Source organism: Salvia splendens, chromosome 4 (assembly GCF_004379255.2).
Source record: "Salvia splendens isolate huo1 chromosome 4, SspV2, whole genome shotgun sequence".
NCBI lineage: Eukaryota > Viridiplantae > Streptophyta > Magnoliopsida > Lamiales > Lamiaceae > Salvia > Salvia splendens.
The window spans coordinates 32657472-32668872 of NC_056035.1; the positions used below are offsets into that span (position 1 = coordinate 32657472).

General features: G+C 38.0%; 1 pseudogene; it reads left to right on the plus strand.

Annotated features, from left to right (window-relative positions):
• Positions 1-4587: 4587 nt before the first annotated feature.
• Positions 4588-10963, plus strand: LOC121799504 (annotated as a pseudogene).
• Positions 10964-11401: the final 438 nt, after the last annotated feature.

Below are 11401 nucleotides of genomic sequence, written 5' to 3' on the forward strand. Positions count from 1 at the left end.
CTAATTTAGTAGTTATATATAAATTAGGCATTATAAATCATGAATTGTGTTGAATTGGAGTGAATCATTTGGTTTATGATGTTTTGTTATTTTGACGATGAATTTGAATGTATATGTTATTTGTATTGCAATTGTGAGTTTGTAATTGTTGTTTTGTGAATGTGTACTTAGATTAGATGGAGACTTCAAGTTCTAGCGGACAATTATTATATGGACCCGAAGACCCGTCCGTGCTAAATATGCAGAAACATCACATTTCAAATAAACTCATGAAAGAGGGCACAACACAAGTATTTAAAGTCTGAAGGATAGAAAGTAAGACTTGGGACATTGACTCAACTTTATTTTACCCAATTAATACACACAAGTGTAAGGGGTTATCGTAGCAAATAGCAAGCAAGAGTATATCGTATCCCACAGACACAATTAAGTGTAAACCTAAGTACCACGAACAAATTTCAACTACTATCCAGACAATCAGGAAATTTGGTTTTAAAACTAACAACTACTAAAAGCATGTAAATTCAGAGAATAAAATAGAAAAATTAACAAGGAAGCGATAAAGCAAGTTGTGTAAGGTGATGAAGCAATATGCAGAATTCAAGGATCCGATGCACAACTCATAGCCTAACCCAATTAAAACCAATTTACCGTTTAAAGTCTCTAGAATTGTTGAATCAATCACAAAGGTAGATTAAACCCCCTCCCGAGGTGAGAAATCTGTAGATTAGGTGTAATAAGTGAAGTCCCCTTCTAAATCTTAGACCTAACTCCCAAAGGTTTGATTAGATTAAAGATCCCACTCATAATCTCAACTCTCCCGAGTTTTATTGAATTCAGGCGTGAATTATTCCTCTTTCAAGATTAATTATTTCATCTCCCGATTACTCTAAGAAACCCTACACTCCCAATTGGTGATCAAGCAATTGATAGGAAAAAGCACAAGAATAATTCAAACAATTACAAGAACAAGATAAAAACGAAATTAATTGGATTAAAACTATGAATCAATGCATCTTCACCAAGAATTCTACATGAAAGGTGCTTAGCTACTCATGTTCATGGTAGAAAACAAATCAAAACTAAGAAAAACAATAGAATTCATGATACGAATTACAGTTGGCGGAGGAATTGAAGCATGAATCTTCAATCTTCTTCCAAGAGTTCTTCAGAGAGAGGGAATGTGTGTTTGGCGGAAAGTTGAGAATGAATCCAGTTGCTCTAGCTCTTGCCTCTTATTTTCCTTCAAAAAACGCGTCTGGAATAAACAAAATCGTCAGTTCGACGGACCCGGCCGGGTGGAATTATAAAACTGAAAATTCACCCGGCCGGGTGAAACTCTCTGGAGTCTTCGCCTTATAAAAGTTCCACCCGGCCGGGTGAAACTCTCTGGAGTCTTCGCCTTATAAAAGTTCCACCCGGCCGGGTGGAATTGTTGTATAGAAAATTCACCCGGCCGGTTAATCCTCTCTGGACTCCGATAGGCATTGAGTTGCCACCCGACCGTGTGGAATTTAACCACAATATATTCACCCGACCGGGAGGCTCTGTTTTTGCTCCAATTTCACTTGTTTTCGCCTACAACACTCGACAAACACGTGAACTCCGAAACATATATTAATTGGCTGGAAATAACCATTTTGAGCACAAAAACTCAATAATTATGCACATCAACATACCAATCACAACACTATAAATACGAGTTTGTCAAACATCGACATTCATGAGAATGTTAGATATTGGCTTGACGTCTTTGGTTTCAAAGGCGTGATGGATTGTGGGAGGCCCATGAAGGTCGACAATGAGCTGATCACGGCTTTGATTGAGCGTTGGAGGCCGGAGACGCACACTTTCCATCTACCGATCGGTGAGGCGACGATCACCTTGGAAGATGTGCAAGCCATTTGGGGCTTGAGGGCGGATGGTCACGTTTTCACAGGGCGGATGGTCACGTTTTCACGTTTTCACAGGGCGTGACGATCACCTTGGAAGATGTGCAAGCCATTTGGGGCTCGAGGAAGCAACTGCTCAGGGGTGATACGCAAATTCCATCCAGGTTTTGCCCAATAGTCTTCGTGCCTTGGTGCTTGAAATGAGCTACCATAGTACTCTGCTTCCCATGTAGCTTTGTGGTTGTGTTTATCAATGAGTTCAAACCTAGAGTTACCTCTATCTCTGGCAACGGTGCATGCATGTGAACAAGGAACTATCCACATCTGCCACTTCCCACAACTGCACTTTGATTCCATAAACTCGATGTCTTGTCTGTTATTGCCCTTTGCCTGTCCCTTTTTGACACGTGGACGACTTCGAATTTGGTAATGACCTAGTTCTCGGGCAATTACTGAACAGTAATGCAGTTGCCCCTCGCCCACGGGGTTAACCGACCTTCGGTATGTTGTATTTCTGTTTGTCCATTCGCACGAGGAGGATCATAACAAATGCCCACTTGAGGAAGTTGAAATATTCTACCACCCCAATATAAACTCACGAATACTTGCATGATTTCTGCAATAATATATATACAAACCAACAACAATTAAAGACAATTTTTTTCAATAAACCCTAATTAAGTAAGTTTAAAATAAATTTATCAAAAACCCTAATAATATGCAAATAAACAACAAATAAGGGAGCAATGTTGAAAGATTGAAGGAAACATACCGAAATATGAAGGGAATCGCCAAGAAATCGCCAAGTTTTGTCTTCCTCTCTTTCTCGGGCAAATTCTGCCTATTCTGCCTCCCTGGGCACTGATTTTAGCAAGTTAGAGACGCATGAGCCTCATGCGTCTCTCCCTAAGACGCATGACGCTCATGCGTCGTCCGTGAAATTTAAAAAAAATAAAAGACGCATGAGGGAGATGCGTCTCTACTTAAGAAGCATGACCCTCATGCGTCGTTAAAAAACGAAAAAAAAGAGAGACGCATGACCCGACCCTCATGCGTCTTTATAAAAGACGCATAATCGTCATGCATCTCATTAAAAGGAGACGCATGAGGGTCATGCGTCTCTCCCAAACACGGAATAAAAAAAAAATTCAGTACCAACACGGAATCTAATTTCTATTCTAGAACAAAAATAGAAAAAAAAACCCAAATCTTCGCACATCCGCTTCATTAAAATCGAAGCTCCCGCCGTCAAATGTCCGACGCAGCGGCGGCCCGCTGATTCCGGTGACTTGCGTTTACTTGTTCTTGCTCACCATTTTATTTCTATTGCGATCTGATCACTCTTGGAGTAGTGGAAGTTGCTAGCTCGACCTCATCATTTCGAGCTCGATTTGAATTTCAATCTGCTGAATCAATTTATTTGAATTTTAATGATTTAATTGTTTGGAGCTCTTTTGTTTGTGCGCCTATGTATGCATTTTCTCTTTTACTGCTTGTGCATATATATAGTTCCAGTAATTATAGTTTGAATTCGGCGAGGATCCAGGTGAAGAACGTTAGTAGAAATGTAAGACGGCTAGCTGACATTTTATGAAAATGTGATGTGATTTTCTGGCAAAGTGAAAACTAAGATTGGTGATGACTTTAGCTTCTTCCACAATTATGTGGTCTGGGATGCCGCGTGGAAGATAATGAGGCATTAACATTAGTACAAGAGATTGTTATGGAATTTTGATCATATCAGAGAGCTTTTCTAGATTTTCATGTTTAAATTATTCTTTTGTAGCATGTTGTTCCTTTGGAATTTGTAGAGATATTTATAAAATGTATATACCATTAGTAGAATAGATATACTACAATTAATTAGTGATCCCTTATACTAGTATAACTATTACTATGAGTAAGCGAACTATTTGACTTCTATGACTCTTTATTTTTTTAGACCTGATAAAGTAGAGGAAGATATAACATTTAGGAGGCTAAATCTGATTTTTGTATGCTACTTCGGCAGTTTCAGGAAGAGTTCGAGTTGCTGTACGATTGCAACCTCGAAATACTGAAGAGTTGGTAGCAGATGCAGATTTTGCTGATTGTGTGGATTTGCAGCCAGAGGTTCTTGAGATAATTTTAATCTTTATATATAGCTCCGATATTCTACTGTTAGCTCCATATCTTATAACAAGCTTTGATGCAATTTCTCTACACATTTATTTACAGCTTAAAAGGTTGAAACTTCGTAAAAACAATTGGGATTCAGATACTTATGATTTGATGAAGTCCTGACTGAATTTGCGTCACAAAAGCGTGTCTATGAAGTTGTTGCCAAACCTGTTGTTGAGGTGAGGTTGGCGGAGCTTTATTATTATCTCAAATTTTAAGCATTTCATTCTGAACTCTGAAGCAAATTTGTTGTGCTGAAAGAGAGTATTTTTGGTATTCCTGGATATTCACGGCCTACAGAGGAGTACATATGGATAGGTTTAATTATATTATTTTTATGTTGGGATTTGGCGAATGTTTAATATTTCTATCTTGGACATCTTTTTGCTTAATATTGATGATCATCAGACTGAAAGAGTATGCTTTGTAAATTGTAATGGAATTCTTTTTTTTCATCTGTTATATCTCATGTATGGATAAGGTGTTTTGAACTCTCTCTTGGTTATTAATTCCGTGCTGTTCTTTTCTTTCCTAGGGCGTTTTAGAGGGTTACAATGGGACAGTGATGGCTTATGGTCAAACCGGAACTGGGAAGACATATACTCTTGGCCGATTGGGTGATGAAGATACCTCTGCTCGGGGTATAATGGTTCGTGCGATGGAGGATATACTTGCAAACATCTCACCTGAGACTGATTCTATTTCAGTTTCATTCCTGCAGGTTGCACAGGCTACCTACATGCTTCAATATTGGTTCCATCATTATGAACATCTTTCTTTGTTCACTTGATCCTTATAATATTAAATGCTAATCTAATTGATAAATATTGTTTTTTTTATGTAGCGTTATATGGAATCCATCCAGGATCTACTGAACCCAGCAAATGATAATATATCAATTGTTGAGGACCAGAAAACTGGTGATGTTTCTTTGCCAGGGGCTACTGTCTGCGAGATCAGAGACCAGCAAAGTTTCATTCAACTCTTACGCTTAGGGGAAGCACATAGGATTGCTGCCAACACCAAACTGAATACTGAATCTTCTCGGAGTCACGCCCTTCTGATGGTAAATATTACTAGTAGTATTTAGTGCTGTATTTTTTGGTTGCCTTTTCATTTTGGTCTCTGTAGCTATGAAACTCATATGTCATAGTATAGGTACATGTCAAGAAGTTTGTAGTGGACGGGGACGAGTTTTGTCTTGAACAATGTTATGGATGGCGTATGGCGGCTTACGGCGGTGAGCCCAAAAACCGCCACATGGATATGGCGTATCAGTATGGCGGGATATGGCGGTCGATAAATAAATTAATAAAATATTAGTAATATATGTATAGATAAATTCAAAAAATTAGAAAATAATAAAAAATTGTAATATATCAAGTTATCAACTACTAAAACAATAAATAAAGCATAAAGTCATAAGCAATTATATAATATGCCTACCATAATAAGTCTTAGTTCAACAATCAAAATATAAAGTCATCATCACAAATTCATAATACATATCAAATCTAAATTAAAACCATCCTCAATCATCACCATCCCCAACATAGTCATCCTCCACAAGATAGTTATCCTCATTCTCATTGATATCATCGTCCTCCAACGAAGTAGATCCTTCCTCTTCATCCCCAACTTCATCATCTTCCAATTCTTCATTCACAAGCTCTCTTTCTTCACCCACTGTCGCCAACCACGGACCGGCGGGCGGCGGCGACATGACTAGGGCAGTGGGATGGGGGCGCAGCAGGTTGGGATTGTTTGAGAGGGAAAGAGATACTATGAAAAAAACCCTAGATTTTGACTTAATTGGCATTTTATTTCATTATTTGGGCCGGGTTTGGGCCAGGTTAAGGGTTAAAAATCATTTGGGCCGTGTTATTTGGTAATTGGGCTGAGGTTTGGGGCAGCCCAACCAAAAGTGACGCCATAACTGCCATGGCACCGCCATGGCGCCTCACTCATGGCGGCAAATGGCGGTCGCCATAAAAAAGTTTTGTGGCAGCTCGTGGCGATGGCGTTTTTTCCGAAACCCGCCACGCAATGGCGCCACGGCGGCGCCATGGCCGCTTTTTAATAACATTGGTCTTGAAGTACAAAATCGCTCAATTGGTAATTTGAGGCCTCCTATACTACGTAAAGGTAAACTGATCGTGGTAGATCTTGCTGGTTCCGAACGCATTCACAAATCAGGTCTTTTGAAACTCTCTACCTAAGACCCCCATCAGTTTCATAGCTGCTCCTCTTAACCTAGTTTAAGCCATAGCAGGAGTGCATTGCCTCTGGAATTTCTGATCTTGGATTGAGTTTGTTGATGCTAAAAAGTTGTTTGTCTGTCACTAAATAAGAGTCAGTCAAGATCATACTCGTTTCATTGATTAATATTGTGTTCTGTGGTCTACTATTTGAATTTTTTATCTGATGAGATTTTTATTGTTTCTTGAAGGAAGCGAGGGACATATGCTAGAAGAAGCCAAGTCTATAAATCTTTCACTTAGTGCCTTAGGGAAATGTATAAATGTCTTGGCAGAAAACAGTCCTCATGTCCCAGTTCGAGATTCAAAGCTTACAAGGCTACTTCAAGATTCATTTGGAGGTCAGCCTTTGTGCTTGTTTTAAATATATATTATATGTGATCTTCTGTTGAACTACATTTCTTAGAACTTCAGTAATTTGTCATGACACTTTGTGAAGCAATATTATCACAACTTCACATAACCTATTCCAAAAATTGGTATTGTATATCTGTTCGTGGTTACAATGTTATAACCTATAATCCAACAGTATGTACAGAGTCAGGATATGTTTTAAACTTGGTTGATCTGACTTTGTGTTCTCTGGTTTGCTGCAGGGACATCCAGAACTTCATTAGTTGTCACAATTGGTCCATCTCAACGTCATCAAGCAGAGACTGCAAGTACCATAATGTTTGGGCAAAGGGTAAGTTGTTAGTAGCAGATATTACAATCCAGAGTTAAGTAAAGATTTAAGTCCTCGCATACCTTCAATTCAAAAAGACAAAAGTGGTTTGTTAATTGAACTAGATTTTGACAGTAACATATGTGGACATCTGATTTATCCCAGGCTATGAAAGTGGAGAACATGCTGAAGATTAAGGAAGAATTTGACTACAAGAGCTTGGCCAAAAGACTTGAGATGGAAATTGATAAACTTATGGCCGAGAATGAAAGGCAGCTAAAGGTTTATGAAAATGAGATTGAAAGAATCAGATTAGAAGCTCAGAAACGTGTAGTTGAGACTGAAATGAATTATGTGTAAGCCTTAGAGGTATACTTATGCCTTCATATGTCTCTGAACTCCTGAAAATCTCCTTGTACTTAGAATACTGTTCAGAATTTCTACAGAAATAATTAGTCTAGTTTGCAGTAGTACTGTTAGCTATTCTGAATCCTCTGGAAAGGTTATCTAAGCTACTTGATCTGTTTAGTTTTGTGACCCTTTTCTACCTTTTGTATTAGGAGGAGAAAACAAATGTTAGATGGATTATATGGAGTCAATTAAGAAGCTTGAGGAGAAGTGGACCATCAACCAGCAAAAGCATGCAATTAATGCTTAGGTAGTTTGGGTTTGCAACCATCATATCCTGTAGTATTGGTAACTTGCCCCTCCAATTTTTAACACGACAATGACTTTATTTGGTTACCACTTTGTCAAAGTTCAGTGAGGTTATTGAGTTACTCTCACGCAGATTAACTATGGTACTGGTAATGAAAAGGTTGCGGAGCTAAAAAGGTTGCTTCAGGATGAAGTTTGTCTACGAAAAGCAGCTGAAGATGAAATTCAGAAGATAAAAAATCAGCTATATAGATTTTCAAAGATGGAGGTATGATATTAGTAAAATTGGTTTCATCTCTTAAAATTTTGATCCTTCGATGTGTACTTACTGACCTACTTATGACTAACTAGTGTTGTGTAGTTGGCAGGTGGAAACTCTGATGGCTTTAGCATTCATCAAGTGCTGGAAGAGGAGAGTTGTCAGAGAAAGAAACTGGAAGAAGAAGTGAGAGTTTTAAGGAGTCAACTGGCACAAATATCTATTGAAGCTAATCAAGTATGTCTTATGTTGACTACTAGTTTATTTAGTGGTTTAAATCATCTATTATGTTGGATGTACATTAATCAGTCTTAGTGTCTTACTATAACAAATACTTTGTGCCCTTGCATACTTCTACAGTTCTATGTTAGAGTTATCTCGTTGGTGTCTGCTCTGGTTGTCCTATACTCTGAAGTTGATGCCCTTCGATATAAAATTGTACAATTTTTTGTGGATTTTTATTGAGAACTAATACTTAAGCAGTCTATTCTGTTTTAAAGAGGTGGAATTAGATTATAAAGTTGATTCATTTATGGCAGGGTATGCTTAATGTGTTAATCATTTTCAAATGTTGATAGATAAGTTGTTAGTATATCTCCTTGGATAAAACAAGAACTCATTCGTATAAATGTAATAACCTTTTCATTTGCTCCTTAAGTCTTTCCTGCATGAACATTACTTCTATAATAACTGGCTCAACTTTTTCCTGATTTTTTATGTCCACAGGTCAGGAGCTATCCAGATGGATCCAACTCTGCCAACCCCCTACTTGGTCTAGATTCCTTAGAACCACTTAATCAAATGCAGTCTACAGATGGTAATAATGGAGAATGAGAATCTATAACAAACCTTCATGAACAAGGTGTTGGTTATGGCTTTCTATCATATCATTTCAGGTTATCTTCTTGTTTCTGTATTCATCTGCCACTTGATATAAAAGTTGGATTGCAAAAGATATTATCATTACTTCAGTCTGAGGATGCTAATGTACGAATACATGCGGTAAAAGTGGTAGCCAACTTAGCTGCAGAAGGTATTTCACTTTTGCTCTCATATGCATCAATCCGAAATGCTCTAAGTTGTTCTCCTTTTGATATTGCTGATTTTTCCTGTGTTTCATTCTACTGGAAAAGTCTTGTATCATAGGATTTTGTATGATAGATAGTAATGAATGACAAATAGGAGTATATATTTACAGCAAGATGATGTTGAAAAAAAAGAAGTATTCAATTCGGTCGAACCGAAACTGAAGATGGAATTCAGTTTTGGTTTAGTCAGAAACAAAATGAGTTGTTTGGTTTGGCCCATTGGTCTGTTCAACCACCATATGCTCACCCCTATACCCTCCTATGATCCTATCAGAGCCTCAATTATTGTTTTCATAGTGATGAATCCTATGGCACTGTACGGAAACTTACATTTGAGCATATTTGTACATAACAGAAGGAAATCAGGAAAAGATAGTTGAAGCTGGTGGTCTCACTTCATTGCTAATGCTCCTTAGAACATACGGCAATGAAACAATTCGTAGAATTGCAGCTGGCGCTATTGCTAATCTTGCTATGAATGGTATAGTACATGTTTGTTGTGTTAGTATTTTGGTGTTCACTCGAACAATATTTGTAGTTTCACTCTTCTTCATATCTTCACTTGCTCTGTTTCTAAGAGTGGAACTGTGACCTTAAAGATCTAATCGATGCTGCTTTTTTTATTCTTTCATCATTGACTCATTCTATAATTATTGTCCTTGTTTCAGAGGCTAATCAAGAGCTCATAATGGCCCAAGGTGGAATCTGTCTGTTAGCTATGACAGCAACTGATGCAGAAGATCCTCAGACTCTAAGAATGGTTGCTGGAGCAATAGCTAATCTTTGTGGAAATGGTAAGGTTATCGTGCATTGCTTCTAGATTACACTCTATTGTCAACATCCTAGTGGTCTTCAACTGATATGGATCCTTTTTTTTTTCTACACCGGATTTTATGTGGAGAATGTTTGAGATCATCGTTCTCATGACATGTTGTAGTTGTAGGACTGATCCCATGTATTATCAAGTTAATTGGATTTATTGCTCTGATTGGATCCGTACTGTATTTCATTTCAACCGACTTAGCCCCTCCAAGTTTTTCCCATGGGCCACCTACCATCCATATTTCGTAGTGATTTTCTTGATTCTCAGTCTCTGTGTCTGGTTTTCAGATAAACTGCAAATGAGATTGAGGTCAGAAGGTGGCATCAAAGCTCTATTAGGTATGGTGAGATGTAGACATCCCGATGTTCTATCTCAAGTTGCCCGTGGTATTGCAAATTTTGCGAAGTGTGAATCTAGGGTTACCAGTCAAGGGGAACTCTAGCTTTATATTTTGCTTTAAATAAAAAAGAATCACAAATCGGAGAATTCATACTATAGCGAAGGCAGTCACTATTTTATTCATGACCTTGAATGATATGGTGCTTCAATTGCATGATCAAGGCACGGCCGTTCCCTCCTGATAGATGATGGCGCATTACCGTGGATAGTACAAAATGCCAACAGTGAAGCTTCACTGATTAGGCGTCATGTTGAGCTTGCACTCTGCCACCTCGCACAGCATGGTAGTAGTCGAGAACCAATTATTTCTAGGGTTCAAAGCATATGGCATTTTGCAAGACATTGATAAAAATATTAATTTTCGACCTTCTTCACAGAGGTGAATGCAAAAGACATGATCAGGGGAGGAGCCCTTTGGGAGGTAGTTCGTATTTCTCGGGACTGTTCTAGGGAGGATATAAAGGCCCTTTCTCGTCGAACTCTGACCTCAAGTTCTACATTTCAGTCTGAACTGGGACGCCTAAGGATCGAGGTTTAGTCACTGTCTTCCCATATATGCATAATAGTAATAGTATATGTTTTGCACATCTGCTAACCACTAGACTCTGATAGATCTGCTACAAAAGATCGAGGCTTTGATTTCGTAATAGTAGTTATTTGTTTTCATTTTCATAAGTTATATTTGTCCCATATTTATGGTGCTGGCATTCCCTACGTGTAGTTGCATCAGCAAAAAATTTTTCTTGCTGAGTGAAATTCGTTATCAAATGTTTGCAGTCAATTTGCTTGAAAATAAATATTGGGCTATTGTGTGAAACAACAAATATCATTAACGCCATTATGCAATTTTTAATTTGTATGCGCCAAATGTGACGTCAAAATTTTGTTATTATGGGTATTAAACTCTCAATACTTCGACATGCGAAAATCCTACAAACATAAATAAAATCATTAGGGTCAGAAGGTCTAATTATTATGGCCCAAACTTGAACATTAGCGATCCCTCTTAATAAGCCATATTACTACTATCATTTATTGGCCTAATACATCTTCAGCTCAATATTTACATGGAACATGTGTTTCATCACCTCTGAAACAAATCATACCAACACACACTAGGTTGAATCTGAAACTCCAATAAAATGTAAAACACACACAAATCAGCCAGGAAGAAACTTACCTCCCTTGTTCACCACTGGAA